The following is a 26,744-nucleotide window of genomic DNA, read 5'->3' as shown; positions in this document are numbered from 1 at the left end:
TTCAATTACTGTTTTTTTTTAATAATGTAAGTAATAACTAGCTCTGAAAGCAGAAACAGTCAGAATAATGGCAAGTAGATATTCAAATGTACAATTATTGTACAATTTATTGAAAAATGATTTTTGGTAACACAGTATTTTTTTATTTTTTTTTTTAACATACAAATATTGCCAAACACTGTTTATTACACATATGGCAAACACAAGGCATTAACTTTTTTTAACTTTTCTGACTAGATGGCTGACATAGTTTTCCTGAGGTCAGTCCATCGATGTCTGGCGTTAGGTCTTGTGCTGTAGCAATCCGCAAAACAGCATGGAGGTTATCATTAGTGATGCGTGATCTGAGCTTGGTCTTGTTCAGATTCATGACTGAAAACATCTGTTCACATAGATAGGTGCTCCCAAACATGGACAGAACACGTGCAGCTTGAAGTCGGAGCTGTGGCATCAAAGCAGGGGGGAGGAGACGGTAAAAGTTGTCGACTGTCGCATCCTGGAACTTCGCTTTCAGGCTGCTGTTGCACTGAAGTTCTATTAATTACATTTGAAGGTGATGTGGTGCACTGTCAACATCGATGTCGAAGGGATTGGCAAAGCTGGTAAAGGTTAAGTTTTGTTCTTTAAAGTCAGAAAAGCGTCGATTGAATTCATCAATCAGCTGATTCACTTTGGTACCCAATCGAGCACATGAAAAAGTACCTGGGAATGAGGTTGAGATGCTCTTGCAGATAGGCAAGTGGGCAAGACTGTCTTTTTCAAGCTGTGACTTCCATAGGCGCAGTTTCTCCTGGAAAGCTGTTATTGCCTCATACATTGAGGTTATGACTTGTTTGCGGCCCTGCGGCCTCAGATTCAGTGGGGCGAGATGCTCTGTTATGTCACACAACATGGCAAAATCGCACAGCCAGTTTGGATCTGACAGTTCTGACAAGGGCTTCCCTTTACTTTGCATAAAAAGAGTAATTTCTTCCAAAAGCTCAAAGAATCTCTTGAACGGTGCTCCTACTCAGCCACCTTACTTCTGTATGGTATGGCACATCTGTATGTTCCATGCCCACCTCCTTCAAAAATTGTTGGAACTGACGATGATTCAGACCCCGGGCACGCAGAAAATTCACTGTTTTCGTGACTGTGGACATTGTTATCCAGTTGCAGAACCTTGCCACACAGAGCTTCTTGGTGGATAATGCAGTGATAAGTTATCAGCGCCGTGTGGCAAATACTTTTTCTCATTTTCTCTTTTAACAGTCCAACCAAGCCATTTCTCTCTCCACACATTGCTGGAGCGCCATCAGTAGTAAGTCCCACCAACTTTTCCCAAGGTAATTTCATTTTATTTACAGATTCCTCCACTGCATTGAAGATGTCCCTCCCAGTTGTTGTCCCATACATGGCGACCACATCCAAGAGCTCCTCACTGACAGACAAGTCTTCCTTCACACCTCTTACAAAAATAGCTAGATGAGCTGTATCAGTATTGTCAGTGCTTTCATCAACAGCTAATGAAAATGCCAGATAACTGCATGCCTCTTCAGCCAACTTTGTTTTAAGATTACAGGCTAGGTCCCTGATTCGGTCTGTGATGGTGTTTCTTGACAAGCTGACATTGTTAAAAGCCTGTCTCTGCTCAGGGCACACCTGTTCACATACCGTCAGCATACACTGCTTTACAAATGCACCTTCTGAAAAGCACTTTGAAGCTCGTGCAATTTCTTCAGCCACAAGATAGCTGGCTTTCACTGCTGCATCATTTGCTGTCATTTTTGCAAAAATATTCCGTTGAGAATGCAGGCTACCTTTTAATTCTTGGACCTTTTGTTGCTTTTCCTGGTGGCTAAGGTTAGCAAATTTGGCTCCAAGTGCCGGCGTAAATTGTATTCCTTCATCACTGCCACTGCCTCATAGCAAATAAGACATACCGGCTTGTCTCCATTAATCACAAACATGTATTCACTGCCCCATCTCTCCTGAAATTGCCTTCCCTCTGCATCAACTTTTCTTTTCTTAGACATTTTTGGGTTATTTGATTGTAGTTTATGGTCCCTATACCACTGTAAAGTGACACGGAAGTGGTCAGTATATCCAAAGTTTACCGCTCAGACTTTTAAGCAGAATAATAAGCAGACCCCCCCCTCCCCCCCCCCACATACATCATATGTACTTACAGTACAGGAGAGAAGGGTTCAGGCAGCCGTTGGATCTGTCACATCACAGGATGGCATGCGCTCAATATAAAAACAAGTGGAGGTTTCCTGAATGCATGTAAAGTGGAGGTTTCCTGTGTAGAACGTCCGGCGCCGCTAGAGGGCAGACGTTCTCTGGCTTGTAGGCTGCCGCGCATGCGCTGAAGAGGCGGCTTTCTTGTGTCAAAAAAGCGAGAATAAAAGGTGAAGGCTGGTGGCCGGCGGCGGCTACACGGGCCACATGACGAGGTCTGGCGGGCCGGATTCGGCCCGCGGGCCTTGTGTTTGACACCCGTGGTCTAGGGGTTTTCGTTGTTATATGGGTTTCTTTATTTTTTTTATTGAAAGTTCTCACCTGATGTGATTTCTAGTCTTTAACATCTCTAAAGTATTTTTTCTTTCTTTCTGTTGCAAATCAAGAGCCTCACTGGCATGTTGTTTCGCCGCTGGATATCTGAAAAGTGCGCCATAGCCGTGTAGGAACGCCTGAAATGGCCACACACCTTCCTGGCCTGCTTCAGGATGTCCTGTAAACCTGGGTACTTATGCACAAAGCGTTGTACGATCAGATTACACACATGTGCCATGCACGGCACATGTCAACTTGTCCAAATTCAATGCCGCCAACAAATTTCTTCCGTTGTCACAAACCATTTTGCTGATCTCCAGTTGGTGCGGAGTCAGCCACTGATCCACCTGTGCGTTCAGGGCGGACAGGAGTGCTGGTCCGGTGTGACTCTCTGCTTTCAGGCAAGTCAACCCCAAGACGGCGTGACATTGCCGTATCCGGGATGTGGAATAGTACCTGGGGAGCTGGGGGGGAGGGTGCCGTTGATGTGGAGCAAGACGCAGCAGCAGAAGAGGACTCAGCCGAGGAGGTTATGGAAGAGGATGGAGTAGGAGGAGTAGAGGAGGTGGCAGCAGGCCTGCCTGCAAGTCGTGGCGGTGTCACCAACTCCTCTGCACAGCCACGCATTCCATGCTTGGCAGCAGTCAGCAGGTTTACCCAATGCGCAGTGCAGGTGATATACCTGACCTGACCATGCTTTTCAGACCAGGTATCAGTGGTCAGATGGACCCTTGCCGAAACACTGTGTGCCAGACATGCCATTACTTCCTTTTGCACAATCGAGTACAGGTTGGGGATTGCCTTTTGTGCAAAGAAATATCGGCCGGGTACCTTCCACTGTGGTGTCCCAATAGCTACAAATTTTTTGAACGCCTCAGACTCCATTAGCTTGTATGGTAAAAGCTATCGAGCTAAGAGTTCAGACAAGCCATCTGTCAGATGCCGGACAAAGGGGTGACTTTGTGACATTGGCTTACGCTCTTACGCTCAAACATGTCCTTGACAGACACCTGACTGGGCAGATGAGTGTCAAGGATCTTACCTGGAGTGGGAGTCCGGCAGGCAATTCGGCACAGACCGAGGGGACTCAGGACAGAAATCCCCAAGGCTGTGACACAGTGCACTGGGGCTGAAATAACCAGTGCTTCCTGGAACGCAGTACAGACAAGGGATATCCAGAAGAGTAGTCGGAAACAGAAACAGAAGTCAGGGCTGGCGGCAATCAGGCGAAAACAGTAGACGAGCAGGGGATCAAACCAGGAGTCAGATGAACAGCAGTGAAACCAAACGGAACAGGAAACACGATCTGACAACGAGAACCAGACTTGCGGGGTTTAAATAGGGAGTCTCAACCAATGATCATGGAACCAGGAACAGGTGTGCAAATCCCAGGCAAACAGGCTCAGACTACAGGATACCAAGAACATCTAGAAACAGTCAAAGATGCGTGGAGCCTAATGTAAAGATCCTGACTGGGATGCAGGAAACTCAGGTTCGATCCCAGCCAGACCCAAATACTGCTCAAGGCGAGAGACGGAGTGGCGGATGGTTGAGAGGGGGCAAGGAGGACAGCAGTGGTTCCTAGGTGGCTGAAGATGCTGGACCAGGATCATGTGCCTTTGCAAAGCAGTTGTACCTAGGTGGGTGTTGGACTTCCCTCGACTCAGTTTCTTTTGGCACAGGTTGCAAATGGCATCGCTGTTGTCAGAGGCAGACACACAAAAAAAATACCACACTGCTGAGCTCTGCAATTACGGCATTCTGGTGGTGGCAACAGCATGCGTTGATTGGCGTGCTGTCTGTCTGACCCCGGGTGCCGATGCATGCTGTCTGACTTTACCACTAGCTCCTTGCGACGACCTCCCCCTGCTTCCAACTCGTCTCCTCCTCCTCTCTGTCTCCCCATCTGAACTTCCCCCTGTTCTTCTCTTCCAGCGGGCACCCACGTGACATCCACGGACTCATCGTCCTCATCAACCGCTTCACTTGTATCTGACAACTCAGCAAAGGAAGCAGCAGTGGGTACAACATCATCATCATCACACCGTACGTCCATGTGTGTAATGCTGCCAGACTGAGACATATACCTGTTATCTACATCTTCTGGCAATAATGGTTGTGCATCACTCATTTCTTCCAACTGATGTGTAAATAACTCCTCTGACAGATCAAGTGAAGCGGCTGTGGTGCTAGTGTTGGTGGTGGCGGCAGGTCGGCGAGTGGTAACTTGAGAGATGCCCGAAGCTAAGCTGGAGGAGGATGGTGCGTCAGGGTTCCGAGCGGAAGCTGTAGAAGATTGGGTGTCCTGTGTTAGCCAGTCAATTATGTCCTCAGAACTTTTCGAGTTCAGGGTACGTGGCCTCTGAACACTGGGCATTATTCTAGGGCCAAAGGGAATCACAGCACCACGACCACGACAGCCCCTGCGGGGTGGCCTGAGTCTGCCTGTCATTTTTTTTTCCAATTAGTGGTACTATGCGTGCAAGCTACTGTGACAACAGATATGAGTGGCACTGTGCACTGGCAGACGTTGGCAGAGTAGACGCTGTAGACCTGACACACACTTGTTGTTTTTAAATGTACACTACTGTTACACCAGATATGAGTTGCACTGGTGTGACACTGTGCTTTTTGGGGTGCTGTCCTTACAGCAGAGATCAAATGAGTCCTTCAGGACTGTAGTGGACACTGAATACACTAGCCTAGCTATCGATGTCCCTATTAAATCGGCATCAGCTACACTGTCCCTCCTCTCACTAAGAATGCAGCTTCCGAATGAATCTAAAATGGATGCTGTCCAGGAGGTGGGAAAGTCTGGGAGGGAGGGTCTGCTGCTGATTGGCTGGAATGTGTCTGCTGACTGTGAGGTACAGGGTCAAAGTTTACTCAATGATGACGAATAGGGGGCGGACCGAACATCGCATATGTTCGCCCGCCGTGGCGAACGCAAACAAGCTATGTTCGCCAGGAACTATTCGCCGGCGAACTATTCGGGACATCTTTATAAATATACTTATATACATCTAAAATTACTATAAAATCATTACACGTGCAATTACAAACAAGCCAAACCCTTCAGTCCATGTATGGTAATTCCGGTTTCATCTGCCACATTCAACATGGAGGGGGAGATAGCCTCTCTATGTGCGTCCGGTATGACCTTTTTAAGATGGCTGTGATTTTATATAATTAATCTATCTATCTAAAATGGCCTAAAACAGTTATTGTATTTTATGTATTTAAAAAATATATAAATAAATATAATAAAAAATATATAGAATAACATTGTTATACATATTCTGAAAGTGCATTTACCCATAACGTATTACTGAGTAGGGATTGAAAAGAAAAGGGAGGGAGGAAAAAAGGAAACATTTTTGGTTGCTAATTAAAGAATTGATCTAATTTCAAAATCTATGTTTAACCCTTTGGGCTGTAGGGTTTGTAGCTCAAAAATCCAATTGCTTTCTTACTGAGATTAAAAACATCATTCCCACCTCTCCAATTAGTCAATACTTTTTGTATAGCCATGAATTGCATTTCTTTGGGATTGGAGCTATGGACTTGTAAAAAATGTTTGGACAGGCTATGATTAACAAATCCTTATTTTTATGTTTCTTACATGTTCATTTATACGGGTTTTGAGAGATCTTGATGTCTTTCCCACATATTGGAACCCGCATGTGCGTTCTAACAAATAGATAACATTTTTAGATTTGCAGGATATGACTTTACATTAAAATTATTTTTAGTCACGGACGATATGAAGTGCTCTTTCTTTTTTGTCTTAGTAGTAGTACTTCTACAGGCATTACAATTGTCGCAATGGAAGAATCCTTTTTGCTTTTTGCACCAATCCTCCAAAAAGTTGTGTTCTTTATCTATTTCCACATAACTATTTGTTAGAATTTGTTTTAAGTTCCTTGCTTCTCTAAAAACAAACTTTGGTTTCTCACCTAAAAACTCATTGATCTCATGCTCTTGCTGAAGGATATGCCAATTTTTATTTATAATTTTCTTCAAGGCACCAATGTTACTTGCGTTAGTAAAAATAAAAGGAATTTGTTTGGATGATGTGGTGTGCTTTATTTTGTAATTCAATAACTGAGGTCTATCTAACTCCTCCACATTTCTAATGCTGGTTTGGAGTATTTCTTCTTTATACCCTTTCTGTAAAAAATTGTGCGTTTAAAAATGAGGATTGTTCATTAAAATCATTCTCATCTGTGCAATTCAGTTTTAATGGAATTAACAATTGGCCCCTAGGGATATTACGTAACCATGGGTCGTAATGGCAACTAGTGGATTCGATGAAGCTATTAACGTCAACTCGTTTAACCCCTTAAGGACACATGACATGTCATGATTCCCTTTTATTCCAAAAGTTTGGTCCTTAAGGGGTTAAAAAAGGTACGGGTTTTAAGACGATTATCTGAAGCAAAAATATTAAGGTCTAAAAAGTCAACATTATTGGGGCTAATACTGGTAGTTAGTTTTATACCCCAATTATTTTGGTTAAGATAGTTCCAGACCATAAAAATTTTGTCAATATAGCGCTTGTATAGGACCAAATTTGCCCCCCATTTATGTCCCTGGTATATAAATATGCTTTCCCAGTATGACATGAAGAGATTAGCGTAACTATTTATTATTTATTATTGCCATTTATATAGCGCCAACAGATTCCGTAGCGCTTTACAATATTATGAGAGGGGGATTTAACTATAAATAGGACAATTACAAATAAACTTACAGGAACAATAGGTTGAAGAGGACCCTGCTCAAACAAGCTTACATTCTATAGGAGGTGGGGTGTAAAACACATTAGGACAGGAATTTACACTCAAATAAAGGTGGGCTGCCCTTTAGGAGAGGGCAAGAGACAGGTATGTGAGGTAAGGGTTAGTCTTGGAGGCCATAAGCTTTCCTAAAGAGATGGGTTTTAAGGCACTTCTTAAAAGATGCAAGACTAGGGGAGAGTCTGATGGCGGTAGGCAGGCTATTCCATAGGAAGGGAGCCGCCCGCGAGAAGTCCTGCAAGCGCGAGTTGGCCGTACGAGTGCGGACAACGGACAGGAGGTGGTCACGGGCAGAACGGAGAGACCGAGAAGGGACATACCTATGGATCTGTGAGGAGATATAAGAGGGGCTAGAGTTGTTCAGTGCTTTATAGGTGTGAGTTAGTACCTTGAATTGACTCCTATAGCATACAGGAAGCCAATGTAAGGACTGGCAGAGGGGTGAGGTGTGAGAGAAACGACTAGAGAGGAAAATCAATCTAGCAGCAGCATTCATTACGGACTGTAAGGGTGCAGTACGGCTATTGGGAAGACCAATCAGGAGAGGGTTACAATAATCCATGCGGGAAATTACTAGAGCATGGACAAGCTCCTTGGTAGTATCTGGTGCAAGAAAGGGGCGGATGCGGGCTATGTTTTTAAGATGGAATCTACAGGATTTGGCAACATGCTGGATGTGAGGCTCAAAGGTGAGACCAGAGTCAAGTATGACGCCAAGACAATGCGCTTGCAAGGATGGACTAATGTTGGTACCACAAACTTGGAGGGAGAGCGAAAGATGAGGATCAGTATTAGGAGGAGGAAAGACAAGGAGCTCAGTTTTTGAGAGATTGAGTTTCAGAAAGCGGGAGGACATCCAGTCAGAGATGGAAGAAAGGCAAGCAGTGACACGTTGCAGGACGGCAGGGGAGAGGTCCGGGGAGGAGAGAGATAGCTGGGTGTCATCAGCGTACAGGTGGTAGTGAAATCCAAAAGAGGTAATAAGTTTGCCAAGAGAGGCAGTATAAAGAGAAAATAGAAGGGGACCAAGGACGGAGCCTTGGGGAACGCCAACTGAGACAGGGCAAGGGGAGGAGGTATCATTAGAAAAGGAGACACTGAATGAGCGTTGGGAGAGATGAGGAAAACCATGAGAGGACAGAGTCACAGAGACCAAGTGATTGAAGAGTTTGAAGAAGGAGAGAATGATCAACGGTGTCAAAGGCCGCTGAGAGGTCAAGAAGAATTAGTATGGAGTAGTGGCCTTTGGATTTAGCTGCGATTAGGTCGTTAGTGACTTTGATAAGGGCAGTCTCTGTAGAGTGGAGAGGGCGGAAGCCAGATTGAAGGGGGTCAAGGAGAGAGTTGGAATTGAGGAAATGAGACACTCGGGTAAAGACAAGTCTTTCCAGAAGCTTTGAGGAAAAAGGGAGCAGGGATATAGGACGGTAGTTAGAGGGGGTGGGTGGGTCGAGGGATGGTTATTTTAGTATAGGTACTACAGTGGCATGTTTAAGGTCAGCAGGGACGATGCCAGAAGAGAGCGAGCAGTTGAAGATGTGTGTAACTGGAGGCAAACTTGGTCCCCATAACATTCCCTCGACTTTGGAGATAAAACTAATTTTCAAACCAAAAGAAATTATTTGTTAAAATCATTAAAATTCCTTTAGTAATAAAATCTATCTGCATATCTGAGAATTCTTTTGACTGTTTAAGATAAAAACTCTACTGCTTCAATTCCTAGACGGTGCTCAATGATTGTGTACAGGTTAGTGACATCACAAGTAATTAAAAAGTATCCTTCCTCCCATCTAAACTCTTCTAAAAATGTTAAGACTCATAGAGTCTTGTAAATACGCAGGACAAGATTTCATTATCGGTTGCAAGAAAAAGGTCTATAAATTGCTATAAGAAAGACAAGGTGGAGTCCATTCCGGATACAATAGGCCTGCCCGGAGGGTTATCCGAGCTCTTGTGAATTTTAGGCAAGGTATAAATCACTGGTATTCTGGGGTGTTCGATTCTAAGAATATCATATTCATTTTTATTAAGCACGTCATTATTTTTTCCTTCCTGTAATAATGTTTCATATTCTGTTTTTATTTCCATGCTTGGATTTTTACTTAATTTCTTGTGCATGGTCTCGTCATTCAGCTGACATTTAATCTCATTTAAGTAAGTTTCTTTATCCTGAATGACCACTCCACCCCCTTTGTCTGCTGGTTTTATTATAATGGAGGAGTCTTGTTTTAAAGCGTCTATAGCTTTTCTTTAGTCGATAGATTTTGCTCATATTTAGTCAGGGGTTTGATTTTGCAAATCTTGTCTAGACATGCTTTCTCAAAGACTTTAATATGCGATTTAAGGAAATGTGGATAAAATGTAGATTTTTTTTCTTAAAATTAGTATGTTTTATTGTACTGCTTTGGTCACTATCTTCGTTATTTAAAAGATCCTCCTGCATTTCATTTTTGTTATAAAAAACCTTTTAAGACATACCTTTCTGGTAAATCTGTTAATATCAATAAAAGCTTCAAATTTGTTAACCGTGCAGCTTGGGGCGTATTTAAAACCTTTGGTTAAAACTTTTTCCTGTGTAGGTGATAAAATCTTTTTTGCTAAGTTAAAAATCTTTATCTTATTGTTTCTTTCTTTCCTGATTTATCTCTCCCTCCTGTGATTCCTCCTCTAGCAGTCATTGTCTTTTTTTTGTATTTTTCTTCTCTTCTCCATCTTTGATCTAAAAAAAACCCTTCATTGTTTTTACGTGTTAATCTTTGAAATCTGTTTTTGAGAGGGATCTGAAAAGGTCTCTCTTCCATCCTCCTATTTTCATAGTGATGGGCTTCTCTCCTTGGTTTAGGATCGAATCTAGGAGGTATTCTTAGGGTAGTTTTGGGTCTGCTACCCCGCTTCTCCAATTTTTGGGGGCAGGAACAATTCTTTTTTTTATGGGGTGGGGTTTTAAGGACTTTTTTTATAGTTATAGTCCCTCCTATTGTTAGGGACCAGGAACCAGACAGAGACAGAACTAGATGCAAAAACATTGCAAAATAGGCCAAAATATTAGTGTAACAAAGTCGAGGAACAGACAAGGGGGTAACCCAAATAGAAGTGTAATGTTGAAAGAGGAGAGAAGGGAAAGGGGAAAACAGGGTCTGTTCCAAATTTAAATGTAACAAACAATTAAAAGTCCTTTATTGGTAAATAGTGGGACATCAAAAGAAAGGGAACTATCCCAGCAATGACTAACTGAGAAACAAAGTCAGTGATGATAGTCAAAACCGAGAGTACACATGGACGTAAAAGAAATTAGTATATAAATATGGGTGGAAAAATCTACCCTGGATGAGTGGAGAAAATGGTAAAGTGAATTGATGTCTTAAAACAGAATAAATACAAATAGTAATAATAATATATAGTATTAAGAAGTTCTCAACTGGTAAAAGAGCTTCCCATTAAAGCTCTGGAACAATGAAACTGTGTATAAGGGGAATTAACCCTAAACGTACCAGGAGATCTAACTATAAAGAGAAAAACAGCAGTACTAGCCCAGAATGAATCCAATACGTAAAAAACACACTGGTAAATGTAAAATATCTAAACGTCTCCCAATTTAAAAATTGTAGTCTCTGGAATTAGTAGATAGGTAAAAAAAAAAAAATAGCTAAAAATCCTTAAAATATAAAGGTGAAGTTATTATAGATACATGTAATAAGTACAAACTGCCCGTATCCAAATGGACAAAAATCCTTTGAAAGGTGAGATAAAATCGGTATAAATAAATGTAACAGTGGATACAGACTGCCAGTAACGAAATATAAATACGTCCCAGCTACACTGTATCACTATCTGTAATAATATATCTGTATGATAACAGGCAAACACAGAAATGCAATCATATGTCATGCAGCAGGGGCTTCTGATCACACACTAGGTCACTGGCATAGATCTAGAGTGATAAAAAATGAATGTCCTCTAGTACTTGGTAAAATCAGCAAACACCCGTCTTTTCAATAAAAAATATATATTACATTTATTTGCACAGCATCATCAATAATAGAAAATGAAAACGTAACAAATAGTATAAAAAATCAAAAAGTCAAGTGGATATATTTACAAAGTCCTTTGGAGTAAGCAGAGTCCAGGTTAAGCGGTTACTCACTAAACCTCTGGCCGGTCAAGAGGTAGCAGTAAAAAGAAAAGCCGAGAAGTTAGTTGTCAAAGTCTTCGCGTGCGTCTCACTTAAACTCGATCTGTGTTCCACTGGATCTCGGTGAAATTGCGGCTCCTGCCGTAAATTGCCTTACGCGTTTCGTGACTGAATGGTGTCACTTCTTCAGAGGCTCGTAATCCTGGCCTAAGCTGTCCCTCCCATTTGTAAGGGTTGTTGGCTCCCGTTTGGTTGCAGGGCTATTGAGAAGTTAGGGGTCAAATATGCTCTGGGGTAGTCTAAATAGAATAAGGCAGTTAGGCTGCTGGTGACGTGTCTGTTTTAACCAAATTACTGGTATCTGGACAGTGTTTCTCTAACTTCTCAAATTCTTGTAGTGAAAACTGTACAAAGAGACCAACATGGGGTGTGTCTATAAAATTAGGGGTAAAAGAACTCTGTGGTTTAAAGTTTAAGGGTCTAGAAGGGATTGTTTTCATCTAAGATGCTATCCAAAGTCTTGGTGAGTTCATAATCCTGTCTAGATAAGCCTAGTTCATTGGCCATATCTTGATCCTTTTTGGCATGCATAAGCGTCAAAGCCAATTTTCTGCCAAACAGATTCAAATCCTTGGACCAGTCGAAGGGATTACAAGAAGGGGTGGGGACAAATGAGAGGCCTTTATTCAGCAAAGTGATATGGTGAGGTGATAGCTGAAAATCAGAGAGATTGATGATCTTATTGGGGGCTATTGCCTCTGAGATCTGCTCTGATTCTTGTAGATGCAAAAACACCTTTATTAATAAATAGAAAATAAAGTAATAACCAAAAGCAAAGTCCAGGAGGCAAGCAGGGGTCAGGCACCAAAGCGGGTAGTCAGACGAGCCAGGATCAGGAGAACGGAGAGCAGCTAAGTCAGGAACAAGGCCAGAGTCAGGAACCAGGAACAAACAGGAACTCACAGGAGGAACAAGGAGACTTCTGGGGAACAGGAAAACACGCAAGGGCATGGAGGTACTGGGATTTGCTGCTTAAATAGGCTGCCTGATTAGCAGCAAGGCTGGTTACTACTATCAGGTGAGCAACCGTGGCAACATACCGAAGGAGCTGATCGTTAATCTCAGCTGAAAACTCAGACACAGAAAAAGGAAGGGTTGCTGTTTAAAACAGCAAAGAAACCCTGACACCTATGAAGAGGCTTCCTATTCTCTGTTTGAAAGTTTTTTGGTTTATAAAAAGATTGGCTCTGGTCACTATAATTTTTCTTTGGTACTTTCCTCACTTTATTATTGGCGTAATCGTCCAAATCTCTTTTCTACTTTTTCTTGTTGGTAATTCCAGAACTCTCAAGTTTTTATAAGTTAAGTTTTACTCTATATGACAGCATTTAGAAATATCTTGCACCTAAAAGGTTGGCTGCGTAACTTAATAGTCACGTCCAATTCTTTTAAATCCTCTTTTCTTTGGGTAATAATAATGTTTATCATAGTGATAGAGAAAGATTCAAGAGCAGAGGTCCAGATGCCCACTAATCTTTCATTATCTAAATCAAACGTGTGGAATTTAGTAAAACGTAGACCTCTAAGTGTGATTTTGTCTTTCAAGTATTTTCTAATGTGAAAACTTCCCATTTGATTTTTATTTCTCTAAGTAATTTTTTTCTTATTGATTCATCACAACATCTAGATTATCACTTATGTAAATAGAAAGGGAGGGGAACAGCGCTACAGTACTGATCACAATGGGGGATAGAGCTGCACACCTGAAAGGAAAGGTAACCCTCAAACCATTCAAAGAATGAAGAGAGAAAAAGACAACAAATACAGGGTGCGCAAAATAAAATAAAGGGAGATGAAAAAGTCTTTAGGTACAATGTGGACCTTGAGTGAGTGTTCTTAGGTTCTTTCTTTGGGATCTCAGTAGTCGAATATGGAATACAAAAGCAGAGAGGGGAGACCAATAGTGCAAAACCGTAATGCGGAAAGGATCACGAACAACACGGACGTGGAGAAGTGCCAACTTACAATTTAAAGAGCTAAGCCCAGCTCTAGGTAAAACAGCATACAGTGGTATTTAGTACTCCCCACATGTAGGATATTGCTGGACAATTGGAGGTGTCTTCACAAGATTCTTTACACCATCCCAGACAGACGTCGGCATATAAAATATATAAAAGATGGAAAAACCCAATGGTGCAATAACTTTGGTAATACTGCAACAACAGGCAACACTGAGGTCCTAAGAGTGCCAACTTACAATTTAAAGAGCTATGACCAGCTCTGAGTAAAACAGCATACAGTGGTATTTTAACTCCCCACGTGTAGGATATTCCTCTAATGATGCTTGCAGTGCCGGTCTTATGAAAATAAAATCACAAGAGAGGGCCCATAGTGTTTTCCATATATAAAATGACAGTGGAATAAAAAAGAAACGTACTTACAGTGTTCAGAGCAGCCACACTGCTTCTTGAACCAAGCGTGGGTGGAATAATCCCCACCAGGGATTTCTTTTGAAGTACTGGATCTTGTTTAAAAAAAAAAATCAGCCAGGATAAAACAGCAACATATAAAGTAAATGTACTAACCAAAGATAAGTGGTAGTCACAAAATACTTTAATTAAAAACAAAGTAAAAATACACACCGCGTTTCCCCAAACAGTAGGCTTTTTCAAGTGTATCACTTATGACTAATTCTTTTTAATAAGTTGGTTCATCGCACATACATTTTTCAATTGCACCAATGATTGAACCAATGGTTTCTGGATTCAAATACTGACTGTAACGGACCGTTAAGCATAAAAGGGGTTAAAAACCGTTTAGGCGATATTCCCCTTCCAGATACACAGGCAGCTACTGCAAGCACCAATCTCCCGAACAGGAAACACACGAATTCCCGAACTCCGGAACTGGAACCACACGAATGCTGTAAACAGCAGAACAGGAAAAACCATACGAACAGTTTACACTCCTGGCAGTTGCACTGTAACCGCATACAATCCAATTCCCCCCCAAGAACAAGACGACACTTCGTTTGAGGGTCAAGCAGAACTGATTTACTGGGGCTACCTGCCCGGCTTTTATGCAGGTCTTCCACCTGGTGGACACTCCCCTAGGAGACCAGATGGAAGACTGGGACACAAAGTATACACTGATCAATCACGGACATACACCTTTAAACACTCCCACAATTGCATCACAACCCCTCCTCTCTATCCTGGAGATAATTGGGAAGTAATCCAATTATCTCCCAGGACAGAGGCAAAACTCCATTACACACATGGAAGCAAAAAGACAATAAAATACACAATGTTACAAATATTACATAAAACATATACATTCAACATATCCCCAGATAGCTTAGATCTGAGCGCACATTATTACCGAATGGCGCTCAGATCCCATACATACAGTTAAATCGCCATGGAGCCAAAATCTTTCCTATAGTCTTTCGGTATACAAATGGGCTCCATGCCATAGCTGTCTGGGGTAGCGCTGTTCACACATTAAAATACCGAATGGACCGGCATTCGGTTAAATGACCGAAGGCAGGAGAAGGGAGGTCGGCGGCTCAGCGATGTTCGCACAAATAGTGTCCGTTTTCAGTTCCATAGTTTTGTAGCTGAACACCGCTGGCCGTTCAGGAGTTTAAGATGGCCGCTGCCACGTGTTCGATTATAGGAACATGACCACCCAGCGTTCACCAATTAGGCGGTTAACCGCAGCTTCTGGGAGGTAAATCCCTGGCACACTCCTTGCCTAGGTGGTCCCTTCATTCGTGCTTTGGTAGATTAAATCTACCGAACGCCCAGGCAGAAAGGCACGAACAAGCCTTTCTGCAGGGAAAATAAAAGGTTTTTTAATGCGGGGCCATAGTCCAAAGGCAGCAGGCGAGCAACCAGGCTTCTCCAGTTGGTTCCGCCACAGTGACATCATTGGAAAAAGTAGCCCTTTCTGCCAATTGACAACAAGAACAATATAATAAAAATAGGTAGATAATATATGAGAAAACCCAGTGTGACTAAACTCACTCAAGTGTTTTGTCATTAAGAACACTTACATAAATGCTTGTATAGAAAGAAAAGGGTAGTTTGCGTTTTGTCCTTAGCAGCAGGTCTTCCTCAGGTGCATATAGTAACAGGTTCCTTCATTAATTAAACATTCATTTTAGATTTATATATATATATATATATATATATATATATATATATATATATATATATTGTGATAAAGTGAAGGCCGAGAGGCCTTCTAACACCAGGGGAAGTACGTGTAGTTTTTGTGTTGCACAACACAAAGCTTTGTTTAGTTATGGGCCCCTGGGGTGGAGCATTTGGAGAGAAGGGTGGGCCAATTCTCCACTCCACAGTTTAGTGGTTTTCTTGGGAGACAAAGATCCAGGCCAGGATTTTTGGACTGTCTCCAACCCACTGCTCAGCTGCAGATGATCAGCTGTAGCAGTGGGAATAAACCACTCCCTGCTAGGCAGGTACAGGGGGATTGCTGGCTTCCTCTCAGGAAGCAGGTAGGAGAGAGGGTGTTCTCTCCAGTAAGAGAGTCAAGGAGACTAGGCACTGGGTGTGCTGGCTTGAGGCACTGGGAGTGCTGGCTTGGAGCACTAGGAGTGCGGAAGGAAGCAGTCAAGGCTGGTTTGGAGCACTGGAGTGCTGAGAACGGACAAATACACTAGGTTGGTGAAACCCACAAATGTTGTTATAGTTTAACCCCTGATAGATAGGTAATCTGATGTGAGTTAGTGCTCAGACGAGCAAGGCTTTTTGTTGTAGGGATTTGTGTTACATCATTGCATTTATGTTTTGTTTGCTGCTGCCTGATGTGTAAATATACAAATAAAGTTGCCGGGATTATAAGAAAATAAAAAGGACTGTGCATGTTTTTGCCCTAGAGGACCGTGCTATCTACTAACAAGGATCACAATATGGTGGAGAATGCGGGCAAAATAGCACATTGAGGGTCTGTGGGTGTGCCAGTCATCCATGGGTCTGCTTATTGAGGACTTTTATTTTGGCAGACCTGCTAATCGAATAAAAAGCACTGTACCTTTAAGACTGTTACCTGCGTGGTGCTATAATGGAGGACCTGCTGAAGGCTCTGGTACAGGCAACTGCTGTACAACATGAGGCTAACAGGAGAGCCGCAGAAAACAGTGCAGCCCTGCAGCAACTGGTGCTGGCCCAGACAGAGGATGCTAAAGTCCTGACCAAAACACAAATGGAGTGCACTGAGTCCTTGGTGAAACAGCTTGTTGTGACACAAGCGGAGATGTTTAAAGTAGCCCGTGAGGAGCAGAAAATGACCACATCCGATGATGTTGAGGCGTACCTTCTGGCATTTGAGCGCACTGCTGAGAGAGAGGGTGAAAAGGCAGCTGGATCATCCAAGGACCAAAAAGCAAAAGAAGGAAAGTTAGTAAAGAGTCCAGCAAAGCTAAAGGAAAAAGTGGAATTGTCAAGAGGCAGTGATGGTGACACTGATGACATGCGCCAAAGTAAGAGAGAGGAGAAGAATCAGAAGGGAGAACAAGACAAACTGATAACTGAAGTTGACAAGTGTTTATTTGAAAATCAAAACATTGTAGTTTCACATGAAAGCCTCAAACTTGCTCTTAATGGCATCACAACAGAAAAAGAGGTCTTGGGAAAAGAGTCCGAAACAAAAATATTTTCACGCTCAGAAGCTGAATCTTGCATGTTTCAAGATAATGCTGGAAAGACATTAGAAAACAGAAAGGTGCTGATAAATCTTTCCAAGGCAACAAAAGGAGAAAAAACGACGGTGGCTGAGGCCAGCAGTGTCAAGCCGGTTTGTGTAATAAAAAGTGAAGCAGAAGCCACTGATGTACACCCAAGTGAACAAGTTAAAGCCATGAAAAGCAGACTGACTCGGGGAGTCAGAGAAGACAACAGCGAAGGAGCTGAGCTTAATAGAGAGAAGCAAGGCACCCCAGTTGAGTATAACAATGCGGTGCACTGTTTAGTAGCAGAGGCTACCCAAAAATGTCAACCAGCTGTTGGACAGTTTGGCAGAGAAAAGCAAGACAGAGAAGTAGTGACAAAACAAAGTCGCAATAAGAAAGGCAATGTAGCCGCTTCTGATCTAAGTCAAGAGAGAGCGACTGTTACAGAACCATGCTGTGATGATAAAATGGGCACGTCCGCAGCTAAGCCAGACCAAGGCGAAAGTTACAAAGTAGGGGACATTGGCGTAGCAGAACGAAATATTTCAGAGACACCTGGTATTGCTACAAAGACTTTGAATGATTGTCCGGGAGCTGTAGAGCTGGATCTGATGGCAAAAACTACTGCTACAAGGCCTGGGCGCACTGACTACCTGGAACAGCTGCCAGATTATGGGAACACAGTCATGGGATTAAAGGCGGGACCCGGAATGCCTGACCGGCTGTTTGATACCGGGGCTATCCTGACCCAGCGAGAGGCCATGACTGCGTCTCTGGACACCCCCAAGGGAGCAGGGAGACCGCCAGACAGCCCAGAGGAAAGCATTGCTGACATTGGGAGGTGGCCACTCAAGGCCGAGCAAGCAGAGGGAAACCCAAAGGAAGAAAACTGTACTATAGTTTTACGCATCGCTCCTACATTCCTTAGATTTGGCTCTTTTGAAATATTCAAGGAAACTGATGAATTAACATGCAGAAAGGGTCCTAGTGTCAACAGAAATGACGTTCGCATCCAAATTATTGATTATGTTATCAGTACGTTCTATCCAGACATTCAGAATACACATGCAGAGCACAAGATTGAACGAAATGGTGCTTTCTTCAGAGAGATAACCAGGAGGACTGCCAGGCTTGTTGCAGAGTGGCAGTGTATTGGATTTTGCCATGACGTCTTAAATACTGATAACATGAGCATTGTTGGGATTACTATTGATTATGGCCCATATGGATTCATGGACAGGTATGATCCAGATCACATTTGCAATGGGTCAGATAACATGGGTCGTTATGCCTACAACAAGCAACCAGAATTCTGTAAGTGGAACTTGGGAAAGCTTGCTGAGTCGCTGGTACCAGAGCTCCCGGTAGAAATCAGTCAAAGTATAATTGATGAGGAGTATGATTCAGAGTTCCAGAGGTGGTATATGCAGAAGATGCGAAAGAAGCTTGGCCTGATCCAAGCAGAGCTCGAGGAGGACAGCAGTCTTATCTCAGACCTGTTGGAAACCATGAACAAAACGGGAGCAGATTTTACAAATACTTTCAGAGTGCTCAGCAAGTATGCTGGGAATTTCGTCAGCGCAGAGGATTTTCTAGATATTCTAACTGAGCAGTACGCTTCCTTGGACGAGTTAAAGGTGGTGTTCAAACCCAAAATGGATCCAAGACAACTGTCAGTGATGCTGATGTTAGGCCAGAGTAACCCTCAGTTATTTGCTTTGATTGGAACAAAAGCCAACATATGTAAGGAGCTTGATCGTATCGAACGCTACAATAAACTGCAAGAGTCCAGTGAAGACCAGCTACTGAGTAATAACCGTGCACTCTGGGAAGAATGGCTTCACAAGTACAGCACTCGGTTGTCAAAAGACCAAGCAACTACTGGGGATAATGATACATTTGTGGCTGAACGTGTGAAAATAATGGACTCTAACAATCCGGCATTTGTGCTCAGAAATTATATTGCTCAAAACGCAATTGATGCAGCTGAGAAGGGAGATTTCAGCGAGGTACAGCGGGTATTGAGAATGTTGGAAAATCCATACGATGTAGAAGTCTCTTTCCAACAATCACCTGATGAGGCAGGCGATGAAGATGATGAGCTTGAAGAAGAAGCTGACTTGATATATAGAAATGCTTTTGCAACACCAACAATATCTCTACAGGAAAGCACGGACTACCTGGAACGTGGACAAGTTGGAGCCACCTTCAGCAGGGAGGGTCCAAGCACTATACAGAAGATCAGAGAGGCCCTAAATTTCATGAGGAATCCGCATTTTGGGGTCCCCTTTATTGCATTCTACAGAAAAGAATATGTGGAACAAGAGCTTAACATTAATGACTTGTGGCTTGTGTGGCAGTGGGATGAAAAGTGGACCCAGCTGAAGATTCGAAAGCAGAGTCTTATCCGCCTTTTCCAGAAGATGCAGGCTTGCCAATATGACCAAATATCTGCAGACCCTGAGAAGCCCTTAACTGATATAAAAAGGCTAATTACACACCAAGCCTTTGTAAAGTTTGCGCTTGAAAGTTACTCTGACCGTGAGAGATTATCAAATCAGAAGCTGCGGATGTGGAAGCAGATGATGATGATTGAGAGGAACTTGGCTGCTAAGGAGCCACACCGTATTGATCTTCAGCCTAGATCTGCTAACAACCATATTAGCGGGGAAACTGGAAAGAAAGGACAAAACCTGATACTGAGCCTGGGACAATATAAATATGATGGTAGAGTGTACCCAAAAGTCCCATTATGGCTACGAGACCAGACTGAGAAAAAGCTCAGATGCTTCAACTGCCACCTGCAAGGACATATTACATATAACAGTCCTGAGAGTGAAGAGACAATACAATGTGACATAGTATTAAGGGCTCTGCATAGGATTGTATTGACCTGCTTAAAGATGTGTATGGTGACTGGTGGTGGTGTTACAGCACAGTTAAAAGTGGTGATGGTGGAAGGGAATTGTGCACAAGCACTAATTGATTCAGGGAGCGAGGCCACTTTGAAAAGTGTTCTGCTTCAGCCAGAGAAATGTGATATAAGACAAATGTTTAATATTGTGTGTACACATGGTGACACCCGCACATACCCCAAGGCAGAGGTAGAGTTTGTCACTGAGGTTGTAAATGTTAAATGCCCTGTAGTACATGCAGCTCAAACGCAAGAGCGTATAAGTAAGGCCAGGTATCGGAGTACCTTGGACCTGGTCATAAGGTATTGGCAGGTTCCCCTGACAGAGAAAGCAAAGGGAAGGAAAGCGTTTTCTACTCCCAAGGGGTTATGGCAACATAAAGTACTGCCATTCAGGTTGCATAGTGCACCAGCCCCCTTTCCGCATATAAATAGGATACTTTGGCCCCACAGAGAGAATGCAGCTGCCTACCTTGGTGGTGTGGCGATTCACAGGGTGGACTTGGAAGCTCACCTGATGAAGGTCCAGTTAGTTGTGCATAATGTAAGGGCTACCGGTTTGACCGCTAACAAGTGTTATCTAGGATTTGAGGAAGCTAACTATTTGGGTTATCCACTTGGGTGGAGGTTCCTTAAACTACAAGGGAGCAAGGTAGCAGCCATCTACAATAGGCTCCTGTAACTGAGGAGCAAGTCAGGGCTGGTACAGCCCTAGGTGACGTGAATGTTCACGGTTTGTGTTCTAAGGCCGCTCGACCCGATGGGTCTGAGCTGGGGGGGAGGATATGTGATAAAGTGAAGGCAGAGAGGCCTTCTAACCCCAGGGGAAGTACGTGTAGTTTTTGTGTTGCACAACACAAAGCTTTGTTTAGTTATGGGCCCCTGGGGTGGAGCATTTGGAGAGAAGGGTGGGCCAATGCTCCACTCCACAGTTTAGTGGTTTTCTTGGGAGACAAAGATCCAGGCCAGGGTTTTTGGACGGTCTCCAACCCACTGCTCAGCTGCAGATGATCAGCTGTAGCAGTGGGAATAAACCACTCCCTGCTAGGCAGGTACAGGGGGATTGCTGGCTTCCTCTCAGGAAGCAGGTAGGAGAGAGGGTGTTCTCTCCAGTAAGAGAGTCAAGGAGACTAGGCACTGGGAGTGCTGGCTTGAGGCACTGGGAGTGCTGGCTTGGAGCACTAGGAGTGCGGAAGGAAGCAGTCAAGGCTGGCTTGGAGCACTGGAGTGCTGAGAGCGGACAAATACACTAGGTTGATGAAACCCACAAATTTTGTTTATAGTTTAACCCCTGATAGATAGGGAATCTGATGTGAGTTAGTGCTCAGACGATTAAGGCTTTTTGTTGTAGGGATTTGTGTTACATCATTGCATTTATGTTTCGTTTGCTGCTGCCTGATGTGTAAATATACAAATAAAGTTGCCGGGATTATAAGAAAATAAAAGGACTGTGCATGTTTTTGCCCTAGAGGACCGTGCTATCTACTAACAAGGATTACTATATATATATATATATATATATATATATATATATATATATATATATATATATATATATATATATATATATATATATATATATATATATATATATATATGCTTACCTGTTACTATATGCACCTGAGGAAGACCTGCTACTAAGTACAAAACGCGTAGTGTCCGTTTGTTATTTGAATAAAGACGTTTTACTTACCTTATTCCGGGTTCCTGTATTGCCATCCAGAGATTTACGATTACCTTCTGGGGGACCTGCTTTCTTTCCAACATCAACCTTGGATAGATGAACATGCCATTATAGTTTAGAGCCGACTCATATGGCTCGAACATTGTGAGTGTTCCAAGTTATTCTTCATTCTAACAGTGTTGAGATATATTACCCTATGATGGTTTTTTTATGTCTGTTACCCCCAGGTATAAAACGGGAATTCACTAAAGACCATTGTGTGAGCAAACTACCTTTTCCTTTCTATACAAGCATTTATGTAAGTGTTCTTAGTGACAAAACACTTGGGTGAGTTTAGTCACACTGGGGTTTCTCATATATTATCTACCTATTGGATTTTTAGCGTCACTTCCTTGCCTTATTTTTATTATATTCATTCACATTTAATGGAAGCGTTTTATATTACTCCATAAATAAATGCGTTGTCTCTCTTAATTGATGACACTTCCCTCTGAAGCTTTATTCACTATTCCATGTTTTAAGCCTTAAGATATTTATATACAAATAAAAACAGCACAAATTAAACCACAGATATCTGGAGCATCACCACTCACATGGTGCTTGGATAAAATTTACGTGTTTTGTCCTATCATATGCTTCCTCAGGCAATGACCATCTATCTTGAGCTTTTTTCTTTTTTTCTTTTTGCTATGTTTGTCTCCACCCTCTCCTCCTTATTGGACTATAATGCAGTAAGATTAAGCTGCTAAGATGATCGCACTCTGACAGCTTTTGAAAATTCTCTTGAGCACTCGAATAAACACAAATAGCTTCCATTATTTCTGTAGCTGCAAGCAACAATGTGTGAATCAATGGTTAAACTCTGGAATATGTCGGTGCTTAATAAATGCCAGTAATAAATTAACCCAAAAATATACACACGCACTCACACACACACACACACACACACACACACACAAATAAAAAAAATGTAGGGCCCATAGTGCAATTTTAGAAGCCCACCTATTAATAGATATAAACAAACCAAGTATGTGTTGATAGACATAGAAATAATTAAAGTGCTATGTACTTGGACATTTAGATGTGAAAAGTGGTTAGAGAGCAGCCCGGGGAGCTTTTACCTTGCCCACTGACATTTGGACATCACTAATCAATAAGGAAGATCTCCCCCACCAGGCAAGCAATTAGTAAAATGAGTTCTGAAGGGTTATCCAGCAAGGGAATGTTATTAATGCATTAAATCCATAAACTTTGTATATCATGCCAGTGAGCAATATACGTGTTATATCATGACAACGAGCAGTAAATACAGAAACTAGGCATATCATACCAATGAAAAGTAAATGCATAAACTTGGCGTATATCATGACAATAAGCAGTACATTTTATAACATTTGTATACCATGCCAATGAGTCTTGTGCCTCTAAAAAGTCTGCCAGTGTCATCTGTGCCCGTAAGCAGCCTCTCTGAGCCATCTCTCTGCACCAGGGTCTTTGTGCCATCTCTCTGCCCTAACAACTCTACGCCATCTCTGCCTCCAGTGAGGTTAACAGTGTAGGATTGGGGAGGGAGGTGATTTTGTGGTGGGGCGGGGGAGAGATAGGGTGTTTTAGTGACTAACCTCCCCACACATAAATGTTTTCTTCAAGTAATCAATTCCTTGATTGTCCAGAGGTCTTCCTCCATGGTAGGCTAGCCATCTGGTCTGCAGCTTCGCTAGGTGCAGAGCTGCAGACTATGGAATATTGATCTCGCAAGCTCTGGCATTTGAAGTATCAGAGCGTTGCCATGGTATATTGCTACCACATGGTCTGCGCTGGGCTCTTTCTCCCTCTCTGAGCAGACTGAGTGAAAGGGAACCGCATCTGACGATATGCAGGGCACCCTTCTGGTGTCAGGCCCTTCGGCCACAGACCGAGGATCCGACGGATGAGTCTGCTCTTGTAATGTCCATTCAGCGTGCTTGTTACATTTTAGAAACAGGTTCACGTGAACCTGCTGAATCCCACCACTGGGCATGAATGGGAAAGGGCATATGTAAAGGAAATATGTCGTATAGAAAGAAGTTCTGCCTAATTTAAAAAAAAAAAAAAGCTATTGGCAATACCTGGTGTCTGACGACTGCCAAAGTGGTGTAAAAAGTTTCATCTATAAAAGTACAATTTTATATAGAATTTGGCACTTTTTGTAAAATGTAAAGGAAAAATGACACTATTCACAAACTAAGCACTTGAGTAAGCTAACGTATTTTAGGTGTGTGGAGTGGTCCTTTAAGATAGGACAACTTTATAGTATCTCTGACACCACCATATTCATATAACAGTCACTATATAACAATGAGATGAAGGACACAGGCAGACACCCAGGGTGCATGGGCACCGGCATCTCCAGCAGTCAGATATAGTTTCCTTAAAAAAAAAATGGATTGTCTAGCAGAAACATTGCAAGTGTGTAATTCTTTATTTAAAGGACCACTCTAGGCACCACTAAACTACCTGATTTAACAGCCCTATTCTATACCTGACTACTCAGTGCCCCTCTGAACCCCACTTTTAACTTTTAAATTCTATTCTAAATACCCCTTTACTTACCTTCTTTGTAGCGCTACATCACCGATGGTCGACACCTCCCACGCGGTCATCGGGTCTGCTGACTGTTTTCCCCGATGTCCGCCAATGAATTTCCTCTCATAGGAAATCATTGCGGCCGAAAAGCGCATGCGCGTCCAGTGCAGCGCTCAGCCAATGAAAATATTCTCATAGAGATTCATTGACTACAATGAATCTCAATGGGAAGAATTTCTATGCATACCGCGCATGTGCGCGTTGTGCGCGTTCACAAGCGGCGAACTGAGTGACATCTCAGTTCACCGCCCACTGCCCTCCCTTAGCCCACCTCCCATTCCTGTAGCCCCGGTTTTCTATCAGATTTAGATACCTTCTGAATCTGATAGAACTCCAACTCTCACTACCCTGCGCCAGTCAATGGTAAATATCTAATTAAATATAAGTTAAAATTACATTAATATATATATATATATATATATATATATATATATATATATATATATATATATATATATATATATATATATATATATATATATATATATATATATAGAGAGAGAGAGAGATATTTTTGTGTTCGGGGCATTCTCATATGATATGGCATACTCTGGTGGAGAGTAATACAATAAAAGGAAATAGTCGGTTGAGGTGTGCCTGTCAGGATCGGGACAGGGATCCAACACGCAGAGTACAAACAGGTACAGGGTACGTATACCGGACCTTAGAATGGCCGGACTAACGTAAGTAGTAGTAAAGAATGGTCTAGAGACAAGCCGAGGTCGAGGGAACGAGAGAGCAGGTAAACGAGAGACAAGCCGAGTCAAAGGGTAATAGAGGTAAGCGAGGTAGAACAGACAAGCCGGGTCAAAACCAAAGAAACAGAATACAAGAGCACTGAGTGACTAGACAAGCTAGAACCACGACAGGGCAATGAACAAACGTAGAAAGCCCTCTTTTATACCCTGATTCTAAACAGGTAATCACGCCCCCGACGAATCCTCATTCGTGCTTGGGGTTTGATTGACAGATCGGGTTGGGTTGTCGTCATGACGTCGGTGTCAGGGTCTTACCTGAGTTGGGAGTCTGTAGCGCAGATATGTCGCTCACCCTTGCAGATAGCCACAGGCCGAGGTGGTCAGGTAAGAATTCACCTGGCCTGTGGGTCTGTGCACGGGGGCTGTGCAGGATGCAGTACCAAATTCGCAGGACAGGCAAGGACAGAACCAGCAGGATAGTCGAGGGATAGCCGAGGTCAAAGGATGCCAGAGGTCAGAATAAACGTAGTCACAAGCCGAGGTCAAATATACGAAGCAGAATAAGCAGGAACACTGGTACGACACAGGAACACTAGATCAAAGACTTGACAATGAGTACAGGGCGAGGCTGGGTTTAAATACCCTGCTGATGAAGATCAGAGTCAGGTGAGATACAGACAAGTCAAGGTGCAGCCCCCGGTGTAGTAGCCAAGCCAGGATGAACAAGACCGGAATCAGTAGTCTCTGGTAAAGCTGCTATGGCTCAGAGGCAGAGAGCAGGACTAGGATAGATAAGTACCCCGGTTCAAGTCCCCTGTTGGGAATTCCAGGAGCGACCACGTCTGGCCGTCTGTCTCACAGGTGAGTACCCTGACAGTACCTCCCCCTTCAAAAACGACCTCTGGGCGTAAGCAGGCTCCTCATTGAAATAATCCGTCTCTCCAGAGTCACTCTCAGAATCCATCGAGTCCCCATAGTGAAAGTCCTCAGTATGGAATCCCTGATTAGCTCGGGATTTCCCAGTACCAGCTTCTGGTACGGCTGACGATCGGTCTAGGTTCCGGGTAGGGGTGACAAAAACTTCCACAACTTCGGGAGGGACAGTGCTCGTAGCTAGCAGTGCTTTTTCGAACACTTCCAGGTCTTTTTTACAGACCGTAGTGCCATTAGAAGCAATGACACAATCCTTAGGTAAATCCTTTTCAAGTGAGCAGGAAGTAGTGGTGGTACTACAGGAAGCAACTTTGGTAGTAGATGCAGACGACTCTGGAGCAGGGGGTATAGCATTCTCCATGGAAGCCAAGCCTGGACAGGAATAACGGCTCTCTTGTAGCTCTTTAGGCTGATAAGCGGTGTACACTGGACGAAGAGTATTATTACCCAGTCGGAGAGCTGGAGGTCTAGGAGGGCGAACAGGACAAAGCGTGATGAAGTGTCCTCCTTCTCCACAGTAAAAACACAGACCATGGCTTCTCCTTCGGTCCCTCTCCCCAGGTGTGACTTTGCAGTGGACACGTCCAATTTGCATAGGTTCCTCAGGATCAAGTGGAACACAGGATACCTCTGGAGTTTTCCTGGGAACTGGATCATAAGAGGGCATCACTGGGGTGTGGTGATAGTACTCGGTTCCTTGGTGACGTAGACTCCGCGATTTTTTAATAG

The 26,744-nt window shown here is 43.0% G+C and overlaps 1 pseudogene; it reads right to left on the bottom strand.

The window, feature by feature from the left end:
- Positions 1–220: 220 nt before the first annotated feature.
- Positions 221–2,015, bottom strand: LOC134582639 (general transcription factor II-I repeat domain-containing protein 2-like; annotated as a pseudogene).
- Positions 2,016–26,744: the final 24,729 nt, after the last annotated feature.

This window comes from Pelobates fuscus, chromosome 13, assembly GCF_036172605.1.
Source record: "Pelobates fuscus isolate aPelFus1 chromosome 13, aPelFus1.pri, whole genome shotgun sequence".
Taxonomy (NCBI): Eukaryota; Metazoa; Chordata; class Amphibia; order Anura; family Pelobatidae; genus Pelobates; species Pelobates fuscus.
The sequence above is the reverse complement of the archived record's forward strand: the minus strand, read 5'-3'. Positions and strand labels throughout refer to the sequence as shown.